The following is a 22,116-nucleotide window of genomic DNA, read 5'->3' as shown; positions in this document are numbered from 1 at the left end:
GACCTGAGCAAGCTTGTGTTCTTTGGTCGCGGAAGAATGCAGCCGAACGTCGTTATCTCATTGTATCGAGCGGAGTGTGGGTTGCTGGCGTTTGAAGCGAGGTCGCTCCCAAGATGTAGAACGAGGGGAAATACATCAGGATCAATGGCGCAGGAACATCCTTACATTTTATTTTATTGGGAGGGAGGGGGAGAACAGAAAATGCAACTTTTACAGACACACACACACATGTGTGTATATACGTATATGCATATAGGATTGAGGGTTCCCGTGTAGCCAAATGTTTAGCGCTCTCGACTCTGGTGCCAGTGGTTCCGGGTTCGATTTCGGTGGGAACTCCCAAAAATATCGGCGTTGAACAGAGGCGTCTCCTGAACGCATGCGGTGCATGCAGCGCATGCGTCAATTGTGGGAAAAAGGACAGCTTGCTCTGCGACGACATTAATGAGCATTTCTACATTCTAATTTCTTCATATAGGAGAAGTATTTATTTTACACGAGAGCGCTCAACAAAGCTTATATAACATTTCTTGGATCTGAAGTAAAAGAAAGTAATAATTATTTTCCCACAATTAACGCATGCTTCACTTCAGATCCAAGAAATGTAATATAAGCTTAGTTGAGCGCTCTCGTATAAAATAAATACTTCTCATATGAAGAAATTAGAATGTAGAAATGCTCATTAATGTCGTCGCAGAGCAAGCTATGCGTTCAGGAGACGCCTCTGTCGTTGACCCAGTCAGTGTCGCGAAGACAATTGGGGAGCTAATTGAAAAGTTAAGTAGCGGGTTCCGGTCTCGGAAGCCAAAAAGAGCGACGATGCTGACCACGCATCACCCAATGATAAAGCCGCTCTGGCCCTTAGAAGCTGTTACGCATTGGAGTTGAGTTTTTGATTGATTTGGTTTATTTTACCTCGCTTTTCTGCTACTTTTTGGCTAAGCGTGAAGGTGAGGATGAATGATATGATGAAATTGATGAAGGGACACACAAAGAACACCCATGCCCAGTCCAGGATTCGAACCCGCGCTGTGCTCAGGCACGTATCCAAGGGGGAGAGGGCTCGAGCCCCGCCCCCCGAAAGATTTCAGTTTACACTAGATAAAACGAGGTTTTTGGTTCCTTGTGTGTGAAATAAAATAAAATGAGAATAACTGAAGAAGAGAAATAATTATCGAGGAAAGACGGAGAATGTTCTGTAACAATATTATTGATAATAGCACGTATCCAAGTTGGGAATCAGGGGGATCGAGCCCCCTCCCGCAGGAAATTTTTCAGTTTACACTAGATAAAATTAGGTTTTTGGCTTCTTGAATAATGTGACAATTATTTAGGAGAAAAACAATTATCGAGGCAAAACGGGGAATGTTCTATAACCCTGTTATTGTTAATAGCGCGTATCCAAGTTGGGCATCAGGGGCTCGAACCGCCCCTTCAGGAAATTTTTCAGTTTACACTGCATAAAATTATGTTTTTGTCTTTTTGAAAAATGTGACGATAATTTAAGGAGATACATAATTACAAAGACAAGGAGAATGTTCTATAACCCTGTTATTGTCAATAGCATGTATCCAAGGTGGTGATCAGGGTGCTTGAGGCCCCCCCCCCCCACACACACACACACAAACAGGAAATTTTCAGTTTACACTACATAAAATTATGTTTTTGTCTTCTTGAATACTGTGACGATAATTTAAGGAGATTCGTAAGTATAAAGACGGAGAATGTTCTGTATAACCCTGTTGTTGATAATATTGCACGTAAACTTTTCTTGCGCTTTCGTTGTTGTTGCAGCGAACAAAGTAGCGCCACAAGTAGGACGATTCGTTGTAATTTTTCATCTCTGGAAAGCGCGAGAGGTAACGTTCTTGAATAAGAGAAGGAGTCGAACTGCTAGCAATATTAACGAATCGTTTTATCTGCGGAACGTTCTAGAATATAATGATATAAATATGCGGCTTCAATTTACCGGTTGATCTGTACAACAGAATCGGTTAATGGGACTTCAGAATTTTTAGAGTGTGGCAATTCATACAGTCGATTAGTGATCTGTGAGTGTCCATTGCTTGCTTTGTAAGATCTAGTGATTCGAAAATAAAAAGGACTGAATATCGAAAAGTAACGAAGTCTACTAGTTCGGGTTCAAAGCTGAAGACATGACGACAGCGGAACTTCCGGAGCCTCAGTGTAGTGCAGCTAGTTCAGGTCGAGGGCCGAAGAGATCGAAGGTCTCTCTCTCTCTCTCTCTAAAGTGAATATTTCAGCGGTTTATTAAAACAGAAATAAGCTTCACAGATCAACTGAAAATCAAAGTTTTGAGTGATGATTTAGTTGTGCCCGAACAAAATTTCATGTATGAAGTCCGAGGATTTCATGGCATAAAATAAATAATTTTGTTTAATCGTACTGGGTTCGCACATAACTACCCTGAAGGGACAGCCGAAAATTTTATGAATGTCGAGAAGAGAAAGCAAGAAGATGTTGCATATGTAGTTATTTTAACGGAAATTGCAGGCTCTACCAGGACCCGAATCAGGGCTCTGACATACCATGCCATTGCTCTACCAACTGAGCCACCGAGCCACCATTGACTTCGACTGAGTTTGCGCTAAAATGTATAGGCTACATAGTACATGTTCTGTGTATGTCAAATTGTAAGATGTTACTTGTTTTATTAACAAGCACAGAAAATAAAGGAGAAGAAGAAAACTGAGGGGCATTCCCACAGGTTGAGGAGACATTTTTCTTCGGTGGTCAACACGAGCTGCCGCTTCGAGGTGACGATGCCACTGTGTTGCCTGAGGATTTCACAAGTCGAACATTGGTTTGTGAGGCCTTTTGTGTCGCTACGGTGTGAAACGTTTTTGTTGATTGGCTCATTCCATACGTCATGTATCGCGTATCCCTTCGGTCTGAAATCTACTTACGTCTTGAAGATCCAAGTCACAAGGATGGAAAATTAGGGCTTTGTCAAGGTTAGATGCTAAGGCAGGCGACACCACCCTAAACGATAATATCCAAACCTGCAGGAAGAATGCGCTTTACCTAAGTCTCGAATACGAAATGATAAAAACTTGTGGTGAGTTGATTTAAAAAAAAAAATGTGTCCGAGATAAAGAATGGCGTGCCCAGGATTATCGGTAGGGAGACGGGTTACGAATACTACGCATTTTTGGTAGTCAGTCCTCACTTTGCCATCTTTTCCTGTCTTTGACGTTCCTTTTTTAAGGAATACTGGATCAAATGGGGTTATGACCCCACCAATCCTCCCTTGGGCACGTCACTAAGGTGTGTTGCAAAATGATAAGAACGAATCAAAAAGTAAGTGTGACACGTTTACTAAGTTACAGGTACAGGCACACAGCACATTACAATGATCACCTAATGTACAGAAAGAGAAAACGTGTTGACCAGAAGTCATGTGCAGGCAAGGAGAAGGTACAAAGCAACGAACCTTCAAAGTGAACATGTTTACTGTTGCAAAATGATAAGAACGGCATCCCAGACCTGCTTTAATAGCCAATACACGAACCATGGCAGTACACCATTTTGAAGACATGATCACACATGCTATCCACCAGCGTTTTCAATAGATTTGCATCAAGAGCATCCCATGCAGCAACGATAGCATTCCTCAGGTCATGAACGTTGTAGTACCGGGTTCCATTGGCGTACACTGAACGGCACAGAAGACCCCGCAGATTTTCCATGGGGTTAATGTCGGGGGAAATCGCAGGCCAATCAATGACATGCACATTCCTGTCAAGAAACCAGAAGATAGTGGACTCAGCAGTGTGTATAGTAGCGTTGTCTTGCTGAAAATGCCACTGATCGCCACCAATGCCATTGGGAAACGGCAATAGATTGTCCGTTAGGACGTTTTGGTATCCGAGCGCATTCATACGGCCTGTGGGAAAGGAGAGATTCGTTTTCCCACATCATTAAAGACTGTCCTCCTTGTTGTCTCATGGAGAAAATCTTTTCCTCTTTGCGGATATCATGAAAATAGTATCTCCAGACATCGGGACCATCCAAACTGAATTTCTTTTCATCACTGAAAATTACCAGCCGCCATTCCTCCTTCCACGCCATGTGTATCTTGGCCAGGACACGCAACGCCCCTTGTGTTGTGCTGCGAGTCGTGGCTGTCGTTTTGCCTTGCGATATCGGAGACGATTGCTGCGTTTCACAGCTCGTGATGGTGTTGATTGATGCACATGAATATGAGGATCACGAGCCAACTGTCTGAGGGATGGTTCTCCAGCAGCCAGCTTCCTCAGGACGTCACGTTCCTGTCGGGGCGTCAATTTCCGCGGCCTTCCCGGTGCTTTCTTCATTCCATACCTGTCTCCAAGTTTTAGTAAATTGTTCACCACACAGGCGCTGCGACGAATTCGGCATGCAATCTCATTCGAAGACACTCCCTCTTCCCAATATCTGCCCCTTTTCACGTTCCGACAATCCTGCTCGACGGCCCATTCTGCACCTTCATCAATGTTGTCGTACTCATCAACAGGGCATGAATACCTCGCGATCTGCACGCTAGCTGCAACAGCGCCCTCTATAGCCACTGGCAACATCATCTACTAGGGTAACCGCACTCCGCTCTTTTGACTTCGACCTTGCCTTCTGTTACACATACACGTCTCCCTGAACAGTACCACGTTTCTCATAACATGCTTTCCTCTCTCTGTCAGTTTGTATCACTTTCGTTTCCGGTTTCCTTTTCGTTCTCACGATATGTTCAAATTCCATACAGTTCTTATCATTTTGCAACGCACCTTAGAAATAAATAAGTAAGCATTTGATCATATTGGGAGACGAAACATTAGATGTGTTGCGAACGGAAGGGTTTTCAGAGGCCTGAATATGAACAATTTAGTGGGTTTCGGCTTTTATAAGAGCTTCAAACATGGGACGACAAGCCACAGTAGTGGTGTTCAGGCTTAAATCAGAGAAATATTCGAGAACTGTCTGCGTTCACCTCGCACCCCACAGTTTAAATCTCGCCTTGTCGAGTGGATTGTCCATCCCGTGCATGTGTAACGGCTTCGTAAAAACACTCAAGACACCATAGATGTGTTGATGCCTGATGAAAAGAAATGGACAAACACACAAACTCAGATGGTTCTGGCACACAATGTTAAAACATGCAATTGTAACGTTCTATTTATTATACCCCTTAAAAATATGATGTTCAGCCCCCCCCCCCCCCCCAAGGAATTCCTGGATACGTGCCTGGCTGTGTTAACCACTCCGCCACGGAGATAGGCTAGTTTTTAGTTTACATAACATTGAGGAGTAATTAATCAAAAAACGAACTGTTAAAGTTCGAATGTGTCCAAAGTTTGGTCACACGACCGGAGATTTACACAGAATTTTCCATAGAGCACGTAAGTATAACTTAAAGAGCCAAAACCCATAAATTGGAATTTGTGAAACATTTTAAGGGGTGTTCAGAAAAGTTGAGGGAGTGTGGATATGCCACTGATTTGCCTCTCCAAAAATTCGGAGGGTACAGTGAGATCTACTAGTATTGCTCAGCAAATTGTCCATGACCAATTTCATTATTTTTTCTCTTACATCCTGTGTTTTTTTAAGCGATGGATTTTATGTATGCTGGTGCAGAAGTTGTCAACAGCTTGATTTGAGTTTTCTTTTAATGGACATTTCCACTCAATTTTTTTTACAACAATTTTAAAAACTACACCCTGGAAAAATGACCCCTGCAAGTTCTCGCGTTTCTCTGCGTCCAGTTTAAGGGAGAAACGAGACTTCCAAAGTTGCGAGGCTAGCGTTGCGCTGAAAACACGCCGCCGCCATGTTAATACGTCACGCCTTAGAGAGAGCTCGTTTGTCGTCTGCTTCGAGCGTCCAGTTCCGGATGGGTAGCCCACGGTGAGCGAACACGTGCAGCAGTTTCACAAATCTGTACCGATTTAAATAATGGAAGAAGGAGCGATAGGAGAAAGGAAAGCTATGCTTTGTAATGATCATTCTTCTATGAAATATCAGTGCTGCTCACGTGCAAAATAAATGAAAGGGTTCAGCTGCGTGTGTGTTCTCAGGCCATGCGAAAAATATTGTTTATAAAATTGGTTGCTGACCAGACACTCAAAAATATTTTTTAAACTTATATTTATCGAAATTTACCGTAACCTATGTAGTGCAAAATAGGAATTTTCACATTCTTCACTTTATTTATAAAACCTATTTAACTTTCTTTTTCATAAAGCAATTTCAGTTTGTGTTCCATTTCTGTTGCGCAAATTATGATCAAATATTTTTGTGCAGATAAAAGAAAATACACTGAGAACATTACATTAGATGCACAGTACATATCTATACTTAGTTTATGTATAATTATTACAAGGAAATAATATGTATAACCAAGGGCATATTTAAGGGGGATTCCACGGGTCCAACCCCCCTCTTTTTTTTTGGTTCAATAAAATTGCCCGAGTTACCTGTTCTCTCCGCTTGTTCATAAAAATGTCTTCGGACTTATTTCATTCTCTTAAATTAGAGACGAATAGGACGGGAAGGAAATTTCGTAATTCCACACACCAGATGGGACTGCAGACCAATGTCTGCAATTTCCTGATAGTTTCGTAATTTCTGCGATAAGAAACTTCATTGAGACTGTCAAATCAGTAATTTTTTCCCCCTCGAGTCATCTTAAAGATATTTGGTTTTTAAAAACGCAGTGACACAAGATGAACAGAAAAGTATCAATACTAGCGTGACTTCGTGACTACATACACACAACTTTGTCGGGTCCAGTACCCCCTGCTCCCCAACAAGCTTGCAGCCAGCTGTGTCCTAGGTTTTCACTTACGAAATAAAGCAACCCTAATCATACCAAAAGTTGATCCATCCCCCCCCCCGTGAACTATATATACGCCCATGTGTATAACAATATCCCATACTGAAATGGTACGATATATTTTGAATTTTGTACTGCGAAAAAAGCCGCCTCATCTCGTTACCCCGAAACGCATTAATTGGTTGGTTCACAACTTCACCACTAAGGATCCTATCGAGACGAGACATGGCAGCCTTGGTCTCGTTCTCGTTGAGAGTTGTAAATGTCTGTTTCGTGTTTATTTGTAAATGTCTCATTGAGAGTCTCGTCTCAATTTATAAACATCCGTCTCGGTTTGGAAGGGCAATTCTCGTTCTCGTCTCAAGTCTCGAAAAATATAGAATTAACAACGTATGCAAAGACATATCATTATAAATACAAAAAAAAACTTTCTTAATATATTTTTCTTTTTTTTACTTCTCGTTTCGACGGTACGAGCCCTCGAAAACTGAATATTATCCTGCTTTTATATGCAAACCAAACTGCAGATTCAGAATTACCAGGAATGAACTGGCGTTGTAATTATTATACCCAAAATTCATGATTTATGTGAGGAAGTCGCATGTTCCAGGTTTGACTCTCGACCTGGGCATGACTGTTTCCTTGTGAGTGACATTTCATTGAACTGGAAATTGTTACATGGGAGGATGTTTGCTCGAGACTTCGGGAACAGCTAAGGGGATGCTTCTATTGTTAATGTTAGGGTTGCTCACGAGACGAGACATTTTCCGTCTCGTCTCATAAAAGGAGATGGGACAAGTGAATGTTTTCGAAATGAGATGGGACAGAAGAAAAAGTTCGTCTCGTATCGTGACAGGTTGGGTGATACTTGGCCACCTGTGCTGTATCTGAAATTTTCTCAATAAATAAATAAATAGATTGTGCAGTTGGTGGTAGTATGTGTGTGTGGTGGGGGTGTACTCCTGCACCCCGACTTCGAATACTCTTCTAGTCATTCATCTTCATTGGAGCAATTAGCCAAAAGTGGGAAGAAATGTGATGTTAGAGAAGATACATACTAAATTAACTATGCGTTCTCATCGTTGCGGTTAAACAAAGTGAACGGAAAAGCGACGTAAAAGTAGGCTAAATACAAAAAATTGCAATAGATATATATTAACTGAAGAAAACTGTCATTTACTGCAGGAAATTAAAAAACACCGTACCTTTTTATACCGTATCACCTCTTATATTGCAGAAATTAGCGTGTAAACCAGTGTGTTCTAAAAGTATTATCTTAAAATTTGCGAAGAAAATATTATGACGAAAATAATTGTAATTCCAGAAAAGGCATTCCTATAACATTAAGTTCTTATCAGTCAGAACCAACCTACGTATTCGCAATGAACAAGGCTGTTCACGTGTTCAGCCATTGACTGTTACAAGGTTTGCTTTGTCACCCTAATGGGAAAACCCTCTACCGAGTGGCTGAATTATAGTGAATACTGCTATACTGCTAGAGCATAATTCATCTCCAAGAAATGGAGCACAGATTTTTGCACTGGAAGTTGCAAGATACTTGTTTTACACAATAACAAGTGAGTTTGCCGTTGCTTCCGCGGCTCATGCTACGTTGACGGGACGAGCAGCTCAGCCTGCACGCATTTCTATGTGATGACGTCAGAGGACCTCGTGTCTGTGGAGAGGACGTTTTCAAATCCGTGACGTAGGAGGTGAATTTCAGCGGTGTTTGAAGGCGTGTTTCTCGAGAACCAAAACAAATATCGCCGAGATATTTTGCACATCTCATGTTTGTGTCATTATCTGTAAAATGAATGGATTTAAAACGTTTTTCATGTCAAAGTGGAAATGTCCATTCTTGAAGCTCTTAAGGCTGGTTACATTGGTCGAGTGAGCGGGAGAGTTACTGGTCTGTCTGCTCAACTCGGCCCTTCTATGTCAAATAGCTGTTTACACACTTTCTACCGGACTCAAGCATGAATACAAATGTAGCTATAATTAACACAACCACCAATAAAATTGAAGGGTCTCGGAACGTTCTTCCCAAGAAAAAAATGCTGCTCCTCAGTAACTTTTACTTGCTGCTTTTTGAAAAAATCCTATAATCAAAAGTAAGAGGTTTTAGAAGGTTGCATTCCTTTCATTAACATGGTGGTGTCTTTTTTGGCTGATTACTAGCAACAAGATTAAGATTAGCAACTAGTGATATGACACGCTGTATTAAAGTTAATGAGTTAATATTTACATAAACATCAAATAACATAAAATAAACATACCCTGGACACGAGTCTTCTGACACATGTACACTTCTCCAAAAGTTAACTGACCACCCTGAAATATTTCTAAGTCCAGAAATCGTTAATGTGGCAACATAGTTCTTGAGCACCAGCAGAGCGTAGCCAACTTGACTACAGGTCTCTACACTTGTCGAGAAACACTAGGATGGATTTTCACCATGTATTGGTTGGTGCGAATGAAATGTCCGGCCCAGGTGCGTCATTGCCAAAGGCCAAAAAAATCAAAACTACAATACCTGGTTTAATCAAAATAGTAGCCGTCTGCAGCCACACACTTTTGTCATCGCTCAGCCAACAATTGGATTCCATGGCGCAGTGGCGTCGCTAGGTCATCTGCTTTGGGGGGGCTGCAACCAGATACATGACTTACTACTATTGTAAATATTTTTAATGTTTGAAAATAGCAAAGTGATTAATAAGACAATAATATAGAACAAGCATAAGGAATTAAAACTAACATAGACTTACTGCATTAATTTTTATGAAAACAGATGGATATTCTTGTCCTGTTTTTCTAATGCTGGTGAACTATGACTTTATGTATCAGCTGTACTCTGCGGTTCGAATTTCTTGCAAAATTATCAATAACACAATCCACACACAATTCATGACACTCTTCCTTTTCTATGGCCCGTATTGCAAATGAGGAAAGTCTATCTTGGCCCATACTATTACGCAAAAATGTCTTGATTCTCTTCAAACAGCAAAACTCCTCTCACACGATGCTGATGTCACAGGAATTGTCACTGCAATTTGCAACATTCTGCATAAGTTCGGAAACATGTATTTGGGAATGGAGTTCATTAAATGTACTATGGATGTGGTGGTGTATGTCAAGTTCTTCAGGTAATTTTTTGTATCTATAGGTATGTTCCTGCATTAACAATTGTTCAAATATGTTTTCTCGAAATACTGTATGTAATAATAGCTAAAAGTTGGGGGGCTTATCGAGGGATTGGGGGGGCTGAAGCCCCCCCAAAAAGGGTCTAGCGACGCCACTGCCATGGCGAAAGAAGTCTGGAGTCTGCGACGCAAAGATCTCCTCAACGGCATGTTGCACCGCCCGATCATCAGCGAAGGTCTTCCCTGTTAGGAAGTGATCGAGATGCCGGAAGTGATGGTAGTCAACGGAAGAGAGGTCGGGAGAATATGCTGGATGAGGAAGGGTCTCATATTGCAACTCATGGAGAGCCTGCACCGTCCTTTGCGCGACACGTGGGCGAGCATTGTCGTGCAACACGAGGACACCATGTCTGAGGACCATTGCTGGATGCTTGTGGAGAAGTTTGTGGTGCATTTCATGGAGTTCAGCACTGTAACAATTTCCATTGATGGTTTCACCTCGCCTGAGAAAGACATGATGGATCACACACACGATAGACCACCATACCAGCAACAACACCTTCCGTGGGTGGAGAGGTGGTTTCGGAAACTGCCCTGGACGTTGATCACGATCCAACCATTGTCCTGATAGTTTATAATTGTCATAGCAGATCCATTTTTCATCTGAAGTGACAATCCGATGCAGGAAACCATCCCAGTTATTCCTTACACTCAGAAAACTGCACACCTCCAGACGGCGAGTCTTCTTGACCGGTGTCAAATCATGTGGTACCCATGAGTCCAACTTTTTCACTTTACTGATCGCACGGAGCCGCCAAACGACAGTGGTATGGTGTATGCCTAACTCGTCTGCAATGGCAGGAACACTTTTCCGAGGGTCCGCTTCCACGGGGTTCCTGAGGAGCTCATCCGAACATGATGTTGGTCGATGGCCACGGGGCTAATTTTGCAATGCTGTCACCGGAACGAAATTTGACAAACCAGCGGCGAATGGTGCGTTCATTTCCCATTCCTGGCCCAAATGCACTGTTAGTGTTTTTGGCTGCTTGCTGAGCAGAATGTCCCAGTTTGTATTCGTAAAAAAAAAATCACTCGCAATTGTGTGTTCTCCATAGTGCACTTTCAGACGACCCTGTTCAGCAACATACTGCCTCCTGACTGTCTGGGTGCTCCAGCCTGTTTGCTGGACGTATACAGAGTTTATAAGGTTAGACCCGTGACCTCAGTCAATCCCTGTGTTGTGTTGTTGAGGTGAGTTTCCCACCAGACGTCAAAGCGGACATTTCATTCGCACCAACCCAATAACTGTTTTCTTGCTATGATTCTTCAACTTCTCAGTAAATAAAACACAAGCAGCCACCAAGTTTTATTATGCATAGCACATTATACAATGTTAAATATTGTTTCAGAATAGAAAAAACACAAGGCAACCAGCCTGGAGGTTTAACTTCCAGTTTGGAATACATATTGGCAATTTCATTTTTAAAATTCAATAAATTAAATTAAAAAACCTAAGTAAAACAGATCACTGTCAAAGATTGGAGTCTGTTTCTTTATGAGTCTGGTGCAAGGCACACTCAGCTTCCACTAAATGCTAAGAGCTCTAACTAAACCTGGCCCTCCTAAGCTAACAATTCCACTTAATAATGCAGATGTGGTTAGGTTAAAGCTGGTTTTGCCCCACACTAGACCAGTTTCTTTATACAGTTAAGTCAAAAAGAATGAAACACCTTTACACATTTATTTTGACGTAACTGTTTAAGATAGAAAATCAAACAAGGTACCAATATAAAGAAAAACTCTGGAAGTTTTCCTCATATGATTCACATTTCAATGATCCAATAAGGGAACCTCGTGAGGTGCGGCAAACCTCCAAATGGTAATCAAGCTCTTTGCCATACAAGAGACAGCATGTTGTCGACTATGGTTTCGAAGACACTAACAATTCACCACTGCATCTCTGGCAGATCTTTTGGAAGGGGAATATACACATTACTACAGTAACTCGTGCAGAAATGTCTTTGTACCAATGTGATTGAATCAGTCTTCAGTAACTTTAACACACACTACGCCTTCTGCTGGTCACTTGCCATTTTGCCGCACTAGTGATCCTGACAGATCAGCGGCAAAGCTACATAAGCATGCGAAGTGGCAATAAAACTTCCAGACTTTACTTTATATTGATGCCATGTTTGATTTTCTATCATAAATAGTTACGCCATAATAGCTGTGTAAAGTTGTTTCATTCTTCTTGACTTACCCTGTACTTTGTATTATTTTAAATTTCTGTCAGACTTACTGTCATCATTAAGGCTCGGCTGGACCTTTGGCATGCAAATGGGCAAATTTTTCTCTCCATTCGAAAAACTTCTTGAATATTTCAAAATATGAAACATTACATCAGCTTAGAATTCCTTCTAGAGCATTTTCATGTAGTTTTCTTTCATTGTTGTCTAGATATTATCAATAGTTTAATAGACTTATGTAATCACAAAACTATTGATAATATCTAGACAACAGTGAAAGAAAACTACACAAAATTTCACGTCGATGCTCTAGAAGGAATTCTAAGCTGATGTAATGTTTCATATTTTGAAATATCCAAGAAGTTTTTCGAATGGAGAGGAAAATTTGAAAAAAATTGTTCATTTGCATGCCAAAGGCCAGCCGTGCCTTAAGGGAAAGTTTCCCACTTTTAGAAACAATAAAGAGTAAGTCAAAAATAATGGTACAACTTTGCACAGTTATTATGACGTTACTATTTATGATAGAAACACCAGATAAGGCATCAATATAAAGCAAAGTCTGAACTTTTACTCCCACTTGATGGTCTTATTCTGCTTAGCTGATGCTCCACCAGGATCGCCAGTGTCACAAAATGGCTAATGACCAGTAGAAGGCATATTGTGTGTGGGAGCTATTGAGAACTGATTTAATCACAATGGTGCAAAGACATTTCCACATGCATTTCAGTAGTAATGTATGTTCCACCATTCCGAAAGATTTGCCAATGTTACAACTGCGAATGCATTTGAAACCATGGACGTTTTCCACGTTACATGTGAGCAAAACTTCCAGAGTTGTTCATTATATTGATGCCTTGTCAGAATTTCTTTCATAAATAATAACGTCATAATAACTGTGTAAAGTTGTACCATTCTATTTAACCTACCCTGTATTACTGGGATGGAAGATATTTTCTATTATGCTGTTTTTAAAGAATGTATTAATAAGGTCCCTGCTATCAATGGTGGCAGTACACCTTTGAAATTAACATACTCTTCCAAGAAACAAAGAAAAATCTTCCTTCATGGTATACCAACTGTGTGAATAACACAAAGGTACATTCTTGTGTGGAACTTTCACTGCTAATCAAACCTAATGCCATGGCCAGTGCTGGAAGTGGGGTTAAGCAAATGTTTCTCTCAATAAGCAACTCCACCAAGAGCTGGTGTCTCTCAGGATTTATTGCAGAAATTCAAGTGGAAAGATTGGTCTCACCCTCCCTATAGTCCCAATTTGGCACACTGTGACTTCCACCTTTTCGGTCCTCTCAAACAAGACCTAGGGGGTCAGCGTTTCGGGTCAGATGAGGAAGTGCAGGAAGCAGTCTCAAAGTGGTTCAAAGAAATTGGACGGAATTTTTACACATAAGGAATTGAATAAATGGTCAAACGATACGAAAAGTGCTTGAAACACCATGTTGACTATGTCGAAAAAAGTTAAATGTTCATGCATCTTCGTCCAATATTTTTTTTCTTTCTAATGTTTTTTTTTTGTGTTTTTTACAGTGGGGTGTAACTTACTTTTTGATTCACCCACGTACATGTGTAAAAGACATACCATATTTACTCATTAATAATGCGCATTTTTTCCAAATTTTTGCCCCCAAAAACTGTGGTGCATATTAAGCACGGAATAATTTGGACAGCCAACGTGAAACTGTACAAGGTCATTCCATGATTTTGCGACACTTCCATTGATTTTTCATGTTTACAGAACCCTATCATGTTATATATCGTTGTAAAGCTTGAATTCTGTAGTTTCTGAATATGGCAACAGTATTCAATTCAAGATGAGACACTAATGTGCAATGCGGTTGAAATACGCTCATCACAAAATGAAGGAATGTTATGATTTTTATAGTACTTTGGATGAAAGAAAAGATAAGAAAAAATATATAGTAATTAAAATATATTACTGGCCAAATAATATGATATACAGGGTGGGTGGGAAGTAACTGCCTATTGTAAATTGTGCATAACTTTTTTGTTATTGCATTTGCATGAAATTTGGATATGTTGTTCCTTACAATGGTACAATTTTTTACATGACAATTGTTTCATGTCATTGCAGGTATTAGTGGTGCACCATGGCTCAACGTCTAACCGTGCATGTACGGATGGGTGGGAAGTAACTTCCACGTGGGACTATCATAATGATCCTATCTTCATGGAAGATGGGGGCCCCACCTCATTTTGCAATTCCTGTTAGGGAGTGGTTGGACACCCATTTTCCTGGACGTTGGTTGGGTCGTCGTGGCCCCCATGAATGGTCAGCTAGGAGTCCCGACCTAACACCCTGCGACATCTTTCTTTAAGGATGGGCAAAAGAACAAGTCTATCGCACCAAACCACAAACTGTTGATGCTTTAGAGGAGCAAATTCATGAAGTTCTCACAAATGTACCACCAGAGTACCTTGCAAAAACTATCTGAAACATCCCTATTCGTTTACGGGCACTGATGGACACTGGTGGTGCTCATGTTGAATTTTAAATTTGTCATGTAAAAAATTGTACCATTGTAAGGAACAACATATCCACATTTCATACAAATCAAATAACAAATAAAAAAGTTATGCACAATTTACAATCAATAGGGAGTTACTTCTCACCCACGCTGTATATGCAGTGTGTGAATGCCTTAAAGGAAGAAATCTTGTGTTGCTAACTGCTAGGTTGAGGGGCCTGAATGTGCCTCATATAAATGTTACGTTAGTCATGGAAAAAGCATATATTTTGAAGTTTTTTTTAGAAAAAGTAAAGAAGAAATGAGGAAAACCATGTATAAAAGTTTAAAGGCCATTTCTCACTATTCTTCACTTTGCTTGTTTACACAAGAGGATATTCTCCTCTTGGTCCACATATCAACAGGTGATGATTTGTTGAAAAGGTGTCGTCATTCACTCTTGATCCGCATAGCAAAAACCTACGACGAAGAAAGCAATTTCTTGAACCTGATTATACTGCGCATTATACACACGTAAATACAGTACTTTAATTGTCAAAGTATATTTCCTACTTCCTTCATGAAAGGAGAAAATATTATCAAAGTTGTATAAATTGCACAGAAATACTAAATTTGTTGGCTATATCATATTTTATGCACCAAATACTCAGACTAAATTGAGTATCATATTTATCTTTTCATTTTGAAGTCAGGATAATATTTCTAATAGTAGTTGTAATTACGTAGAAAACTAAATGGATAACGTAGGAAAACAGTCAATCTGGGTTCCACTACATTACCAACTTATTCATTTTGAAAGTCTATTGGCCAATTGGCATCCAAGTGGACTGATATCAATGGACAAGCTCGTTAACATGTCATGCTCTCAGGCAAGTAGTCATACGTACCCCAAAATTCAATAATGAAAAAATCTATGATTAGTCATGAAGTAAAGTGCTTGCTCCCTCTGCTTTGCAGCACACCACAAAGGCATTCAGCAGGGTGTGGAGTCAGTGCCCGATACTTTCTTGATCATCGCCAAAGATGGGGGGTGTGATGTGATCAGCACAATGCCCCTGGCCACCTTTACCCCCCCCCATTTCCTCCAGGTACCCACTTTATAGGATGCTTGAGCAGCTTCAACAGGTGGAAAAATCCGTTCTCCCCTGCCGGGGATCGAACTCTGATCTCTCGCATGGTAGTCAGATGACCTTTACTTACTGACTACTTCCACCTCTGTAATGTACAGGCTGGAACAGGGTTTATACTATGGTCATTCAATACAAAATCACTTTTACCATATAGAATTGTGACTAACCCCTAAGTGTGGAATTTTCTGAACAAGCATTTTTTTTAAAGCTAATTTCCATTTTATCATTCCAGTCTTCATTTTCAGAGCTCTCAACAAGCGCAACTTGGCATCCCTGATGGTGTGGTGGGAACGTCGTCACCCGTTAAGTGGTCCCCAAGTTAAGATACCCAGTGGAGGCACATTGCAATTAGTTCTCGAGCTAAGATATCTTTTGTACATTGTGACAAGGTAGGAAAGTGCACACAAGGCTGCATCTGCTAAAGGTTCAAAAGAAATTCTTGCACCATACACTACAATAATCATGTTGGACTTACCTTGTAGCCAGTAGGTCAAAAAACACAGCACACATCTTTCCTCTTCTACCCCATACGTCCTTCTCCCTGATGGTGACCTTGAAAGGGAGTTGAATGGTAGGAATTAAATTCTTAAATTGTGTGCTGTGTTTCTTAACATAGTGGCTACAAGGTAAATGCCTTAATGCTAAACAGTAAGAACTACATCTAAAACGTTCCTTGACCACATATTGGGATCATTAAAATTTGCATCAGTTGTGGTATTACTCTATTTTCTGTCTTGATGCCACAGTCATTTTCAAGAGCAACAATGGGTACTGATGCAAAATTTTAAACACACAAGATGTTGCAAAAGCATCAACACTAGGGCTGAGCCTATGTATCGAAAAGTATTGGTTGAAATTCATCTACTGATACCAGCCGATACTTTTCCGGCATATAACTCTCTCACGGGGTCCACAAAAATACCACGCAAAACTTTCGCGAAGTCTTATCCTGGAAATTATGCAAAATTCAAACTTTATTTTTATTTTGCATGAAAAACTATGTTTTTTGATTACATATTATCTAAATTCAAATTCTGATAAAATTCTTGAATATTCTAAAGCAAATTTCTTGGTAAATTGATGCACATAATTGGAGAAGAATATTTACACACAAATATTGATCAATATTTTTTAAAAAAATATATACATAATTAATGCAATTTAAAGTATCTGTATCTGTGGGAATCAGTAACATTATTGGTTCAAAGTGGTATCGGCTCAGCCCTAATCAACACATTAACCCATCCACATACCTGGTCGTCGAATAGACGGGTTCCCGATTTTCATCACGTAGTTTCCTTTTCTGCCAATAGATGGCAGAGGTTGTATGATCTTTCGAATCGATGACGTGTATGTTTGTGCTGCTAAGTTTTTCATACCATTTCAAGCATGTTTTTTCAGTAATTTCTCATGTAAACAAACTTTCATTTGTTATGTCTTGCCAACATGTCGCATAAGAATGTTGTAGAAGATTCTGCAATTGAAAAGTTGCTTTTCGATAGCGATGAAGAGGAAAATGTGGATTTTGGAAGTGGAGATGAACACAGAGATTCATTTTGTGTTAGTGCAAGTGAAGAAGGTAGTAAAAGTAGTGAAAGTGAGGAAGAGGTGGCTGTGGCAGGAAAAAAACGGAAGGTTGAGGAATGGAAATGCACAGATGTGTGTGATCAAAACGAAATTCCTAAGAATATAGTATTCTCAGGTAAAGCTGGTCTCAATAACATTGTTCTACGTTCATTGGGGGATAATCCCAGGGCATGTGACATACTAAAAAAAATACTTCGGGATGAGTTTTGGGAATCCATTTGCAATGAAACCAACATCTATGCCAAAAGCCAAATGAACACTTTGGAAGGTGATGGTAATGTAGACTCTAGCAGAAATGAATCAAAATGGCTTGAAGCAATACCAGACGAAATAAAAGCCTTTATTTGTTTGTGTGTTCTTCAATCTCAAGTGAAGAAGGAAAGCCTTCAAAGTTACTGGAGTGTTAGAAAACTCACAGAAACTCCATTCTTTGCCACTGTGATGCCACTCAAAAAGATTTGTGAGCATTATGAGGTATTTACATTTTGTAAATAATGACACTGTAAATACACAAGATAAACTAGCAAAGATCAGGCAACCCTTGGAATACATAAACAGTAGGTTTCAGGATATGTACGCACCAGAGCAGGACATTGCCATTGATGAAAGTCTCGTGAAATATAGGGGTAGACTTGGAATGGCACCTGAATTTTCAAATCTACTTCTATTTTTTTTAAAATAATTCAAGGTCACTTGTGGAAATTTCAATTACATTTTTTTTAAATAACTAGTACAGTATATGATTTTAATGTATGTATGTTTTCTGCATCACATGTGTCATTAAATCGTAATAATAAGCATGCCATTTGCACTGTTGCTAGCCGAATTTTAAAATCTGCAGCCATGTGGTAGAGTGGACTATATATTAGAATGCATTGTAGTTATTTATGCTGTTACCAATAGAGTCTTCATTTGTAAGGCCACTCTGGCACAAGAATTATTTACTAATAATCCAACCTTGCATTAATGAATAAATTAAATGTTTTGAGATCAAATTTTATAGCTTAATGACTTTCTTTGCAATAAAAAGTAATGCTGGCTACAGAATTACTTTTATAGAGACTACAAGGAAAAAACCTTGGACGAAAAGTCCCCTCGCAGTTTTCCCTTCTTCCATTCAACTCGGGCCATAAGGAAGCATGGTTCACTCTCCCCCTTCCCTCCTCCCGGGAGTGCGGTGCACAGGAGTCCCGGGTCTGCGCAGGTTTCTTTTTTTTGTGGTTCCACTATACAGGGTTTTCGTAAATGATTGTCAGGGTTAAAAACAAGCACTGTATTTTATGTAATAAAGGTAGATACATGCAATTTTTTGCAAAATGTTAGAAAACTCACCAAGTTTTTATGACAAAGTCACAAATGTTCCATGTTCTCGCCTCGCGATATCCTGCAGATATCTAAGCGATAGTCCATTTCCTGCCACACTCGGGATAGAATATCACGTGTAACACTGTTGATGGAATTAGTTATGCGTGCTTTCAGTTCCTCAATGGTAGTGGATAATGGGAAACGGTATCTTTTATGTATCCCCAGAGAAAGAAAAATCGCAAGGAGAAAGGTCAGGGGAACGAGGCAGCCATGGTGAAAGGTTTTCATCCTCATCACTCCCGCGCCCAATCCAACGTTGCTCAATTTTCTGTTGAGCAATGATCGCACTTCACAGTGGAAGTGAGGTGAGGCTCCATCCAATTGCATGATGAAGGTGTTAGAATCTTATTCCACTTGAGGATAGCCACTCATTCCACATATCCAGGAATGTCAATCCCGTAATCGTTTTCTCCATGAAGAAGAAGAATGGGCCGTGCACCTTTTCTCGTGACACAGCACAAAAAAAATTCACTTTAGGCGAGTCCCGAACCAACTCAACAAACTGATGATGATTTTCCGTTCCCCATATGCGCACATTGTGTGTGTTTACTTTTCCACTTAGGTGGAATGTCACCTCGTCAGTGGAAACGAAATTCTCGATGAAATTGTCATCGTCAGCCATGAGATTTTGCATATCGCTGACGAAAGTTCCCGTACACGACTGTCGTTACGTGTTGGCTTTTGATGCAGACTTAGGCGGTATGGTTTCATGTTTAGCTGTTTTCGTAGAACACTCCATAATGTTGTCTTCGGAATGTTGAGTTCCTTGGATCCAGCAGGAATCGATTTCTACGGGCGCGTAGATAGGTTTCACGAACTCGCTCCACATCATGTTCCGACAATGATGGTCGACCACTGATTTTGCCTTTGCAAATGCAACCTTTTTCTTTGAACTGTGCATGCCACCTTCTAATCGAATTTTCCGACGGTGCATCTTTCCGACATCGAGCACGAAAATGTTGTTGCACAACTGTAACGGACCTCGTTGCGTGATATTCAAGGACACAGAACCCCTTCTCACTAGTAATATCCGCCATTTTAGAAAACTGCCGCCTGGCGGCAGAATCGGGAAACAGAGGCCTATGAAACAAATAAGGAACAAAACTTGTTGAGTTTCTTAACAATATCGTGCATTTGTGTTCACCGTGTCATTCACCCAGATCGATTACAACAATGAGGAAACCCCGACAATCATTTACGAAAACCCGGTACATTTGTCTACCCCTGACAACAACTATAGAGTGGTTCCATGTCAAATCACCCAGAGGTGGTTGCTTGACCATTTTGTTAATTTTTTATATTTTCACCATATGTGGTCTTGCTAGTGACCTGCTCAAAAATTATTTTTTTTTTGAAAAATCTTCCGCCATCTTGGATTTCTGCTCATTTTTCATCACTGTGGGAAGCAAAAATGAGTATTTACAAGGGTTTTGAAAAATGGTTGCTGTTTGATTTCTATTACAGATGGAATGTTCTAGTTTTCACTGCCTGAAAGTAGAGATTCTGGCCTTTCAGAAAATGTATATATATGTAAGGTAAGAATTAAGTAACTGGGACTTTAATGGGTTTCAATATAACCATCGTAACGGGAAATTTTGCCAATTTTAAAGGTCTGTAAAATCAAAAGGGCTTGAAACCACAGGATGGAATTATTTTTGCAAGAACTATGAGTGGAAGGCTTTTCAGCCATGGTGAAACAAATCCGGGGTTGTAAGCTCTTCTGTCCGATTTTTAGTTCCGAAATCCGAAAATTTCCAAAATTTGTGAATTTCAAGGTGAAATATCTCTAAAGGGGGACCTGCCAAAAATTAGTAATTTTGGCCATGGATACTCCTACTAGTACTTAGTAAAACCTGTGAATTTCATTTTGGGGTTCACACTGATGTTCATGTTCATGTTACAGGCTGTCAAATATCTTTAAAAATGACATCGTGAAAACATAATAATAAATAGGCTTAAAGTGACCTGATTTCCATTATTTTATAATCTAGTTATTTTATAAGGGTAAACAGAAATTAAAATAGATAAACTAGTTAGTTACTAGTTGATATATTTCAATATATACTTAGTGTGCTTTTGTTAATAAAAATCAAATCAAATCAAGATCACTTTTTGGATTGAGAAGACAAATGTTAGTAAACAAACAAGAGTACTATTATGTCAGTAAGCATATACAAGTTGCATGCACATGTTTCTTAAAGGTTTATTAATATCCAATACTATCAAACCTTACTCAATACATCCACTCTGGTACATAACAATTGTATGCGAAATACAGTATAACATAATATATACACAACAATTGTCTGCGAAATATAACATAAGCTACCTGTAAAATATGACAAGCATTTAAACGCTTGAGAATATATGTATTCAAGTTCTCCCTCTATTTTTTGTATCCCAGTCACATATACACTGTGATATACACAGTTTACAATTACAATTACACAAGACTTACAATTACATGAACTGAATCCTGATTTGGACAATTCTGATGATGACGACGAGAAAAAAAAATACTTACAAACAATGGATAACAACAGATCGTTGCAATTTGCTCATTGTTGTAGAAACAATTTCAGAGTTTAAAGAAAATTTAGCTTCGAAGTTACTGCAATTAAAAAGTCACCACTTTATTGCTCAGAGTCAATCAGAATTTTGCAAAAGAACGAAAGAAAGTCTTTCTCCGGATGAATGTGTAGTGATTGGTGATTTCTCTGAAAACTTCTCATTTGTTGTACAAGATGAAATCCAGAGTTACCACTGGATTAATGCTCAAGCTACTGTCCACCCCTTTTGTGTCTACTTTAAGACTAATTCTTCTATTATTCTATGCATCAAACGTCTTTGTATTATAAGTGACTGCATTGTACACAACACAACTGCTGTTTACGCTTTCCAAAAGCAGCTGATTCCATTTGTTCAAACGTTCATCCCAAATCTAAAGAAAATTTATTATTCCTCAGATGGCTCATGAGCCCAATAAAAGAACAGAAATATTTTTTCTAACTTATGTAAGCATACACAGGACTTCGGTGTGGCTGCTGAGTGGCATTTTTTTGCCACAAGCCATGGCAAGGGTCCTTGTGATGGGATTGGTGGGACGGTAAAAAGACTTGTGGCAAAGGCAAGTCTGCAGCGACCAACTGAGGGCCATATTCTTACACCAAAGGACATGTATGAGTTTTGTGTGGAAAATATTAAAGGATAAACTTCATCATGGTGACTGAAAGTGACAAAAAATGAGCAAGGGTTTCTGAATGACCGCTTCAATGAAGCTCATAGATTTGAAGGAACAAGAGATCACCACTGCTACAT

This window comes from Lepisma saccharinum, chromosome 5 (assembly GCF_977018435.1).
Source record: "Lepisma saccharinum chromosome 5, izLepSacc3.1, whole genome shotgun sequence".
Classification (NCBI taxonomy): Eukaryota; Metazoa; Arthropoda; class Insecta; order Zygentoma; family Lepismatidae; genus Lepisma; species Lepisma saccharinum.
The sequence above is the reverse complement of the archived record's forward strand: the minus strand, read 5'-3'. Positions refer to the sequence as shown.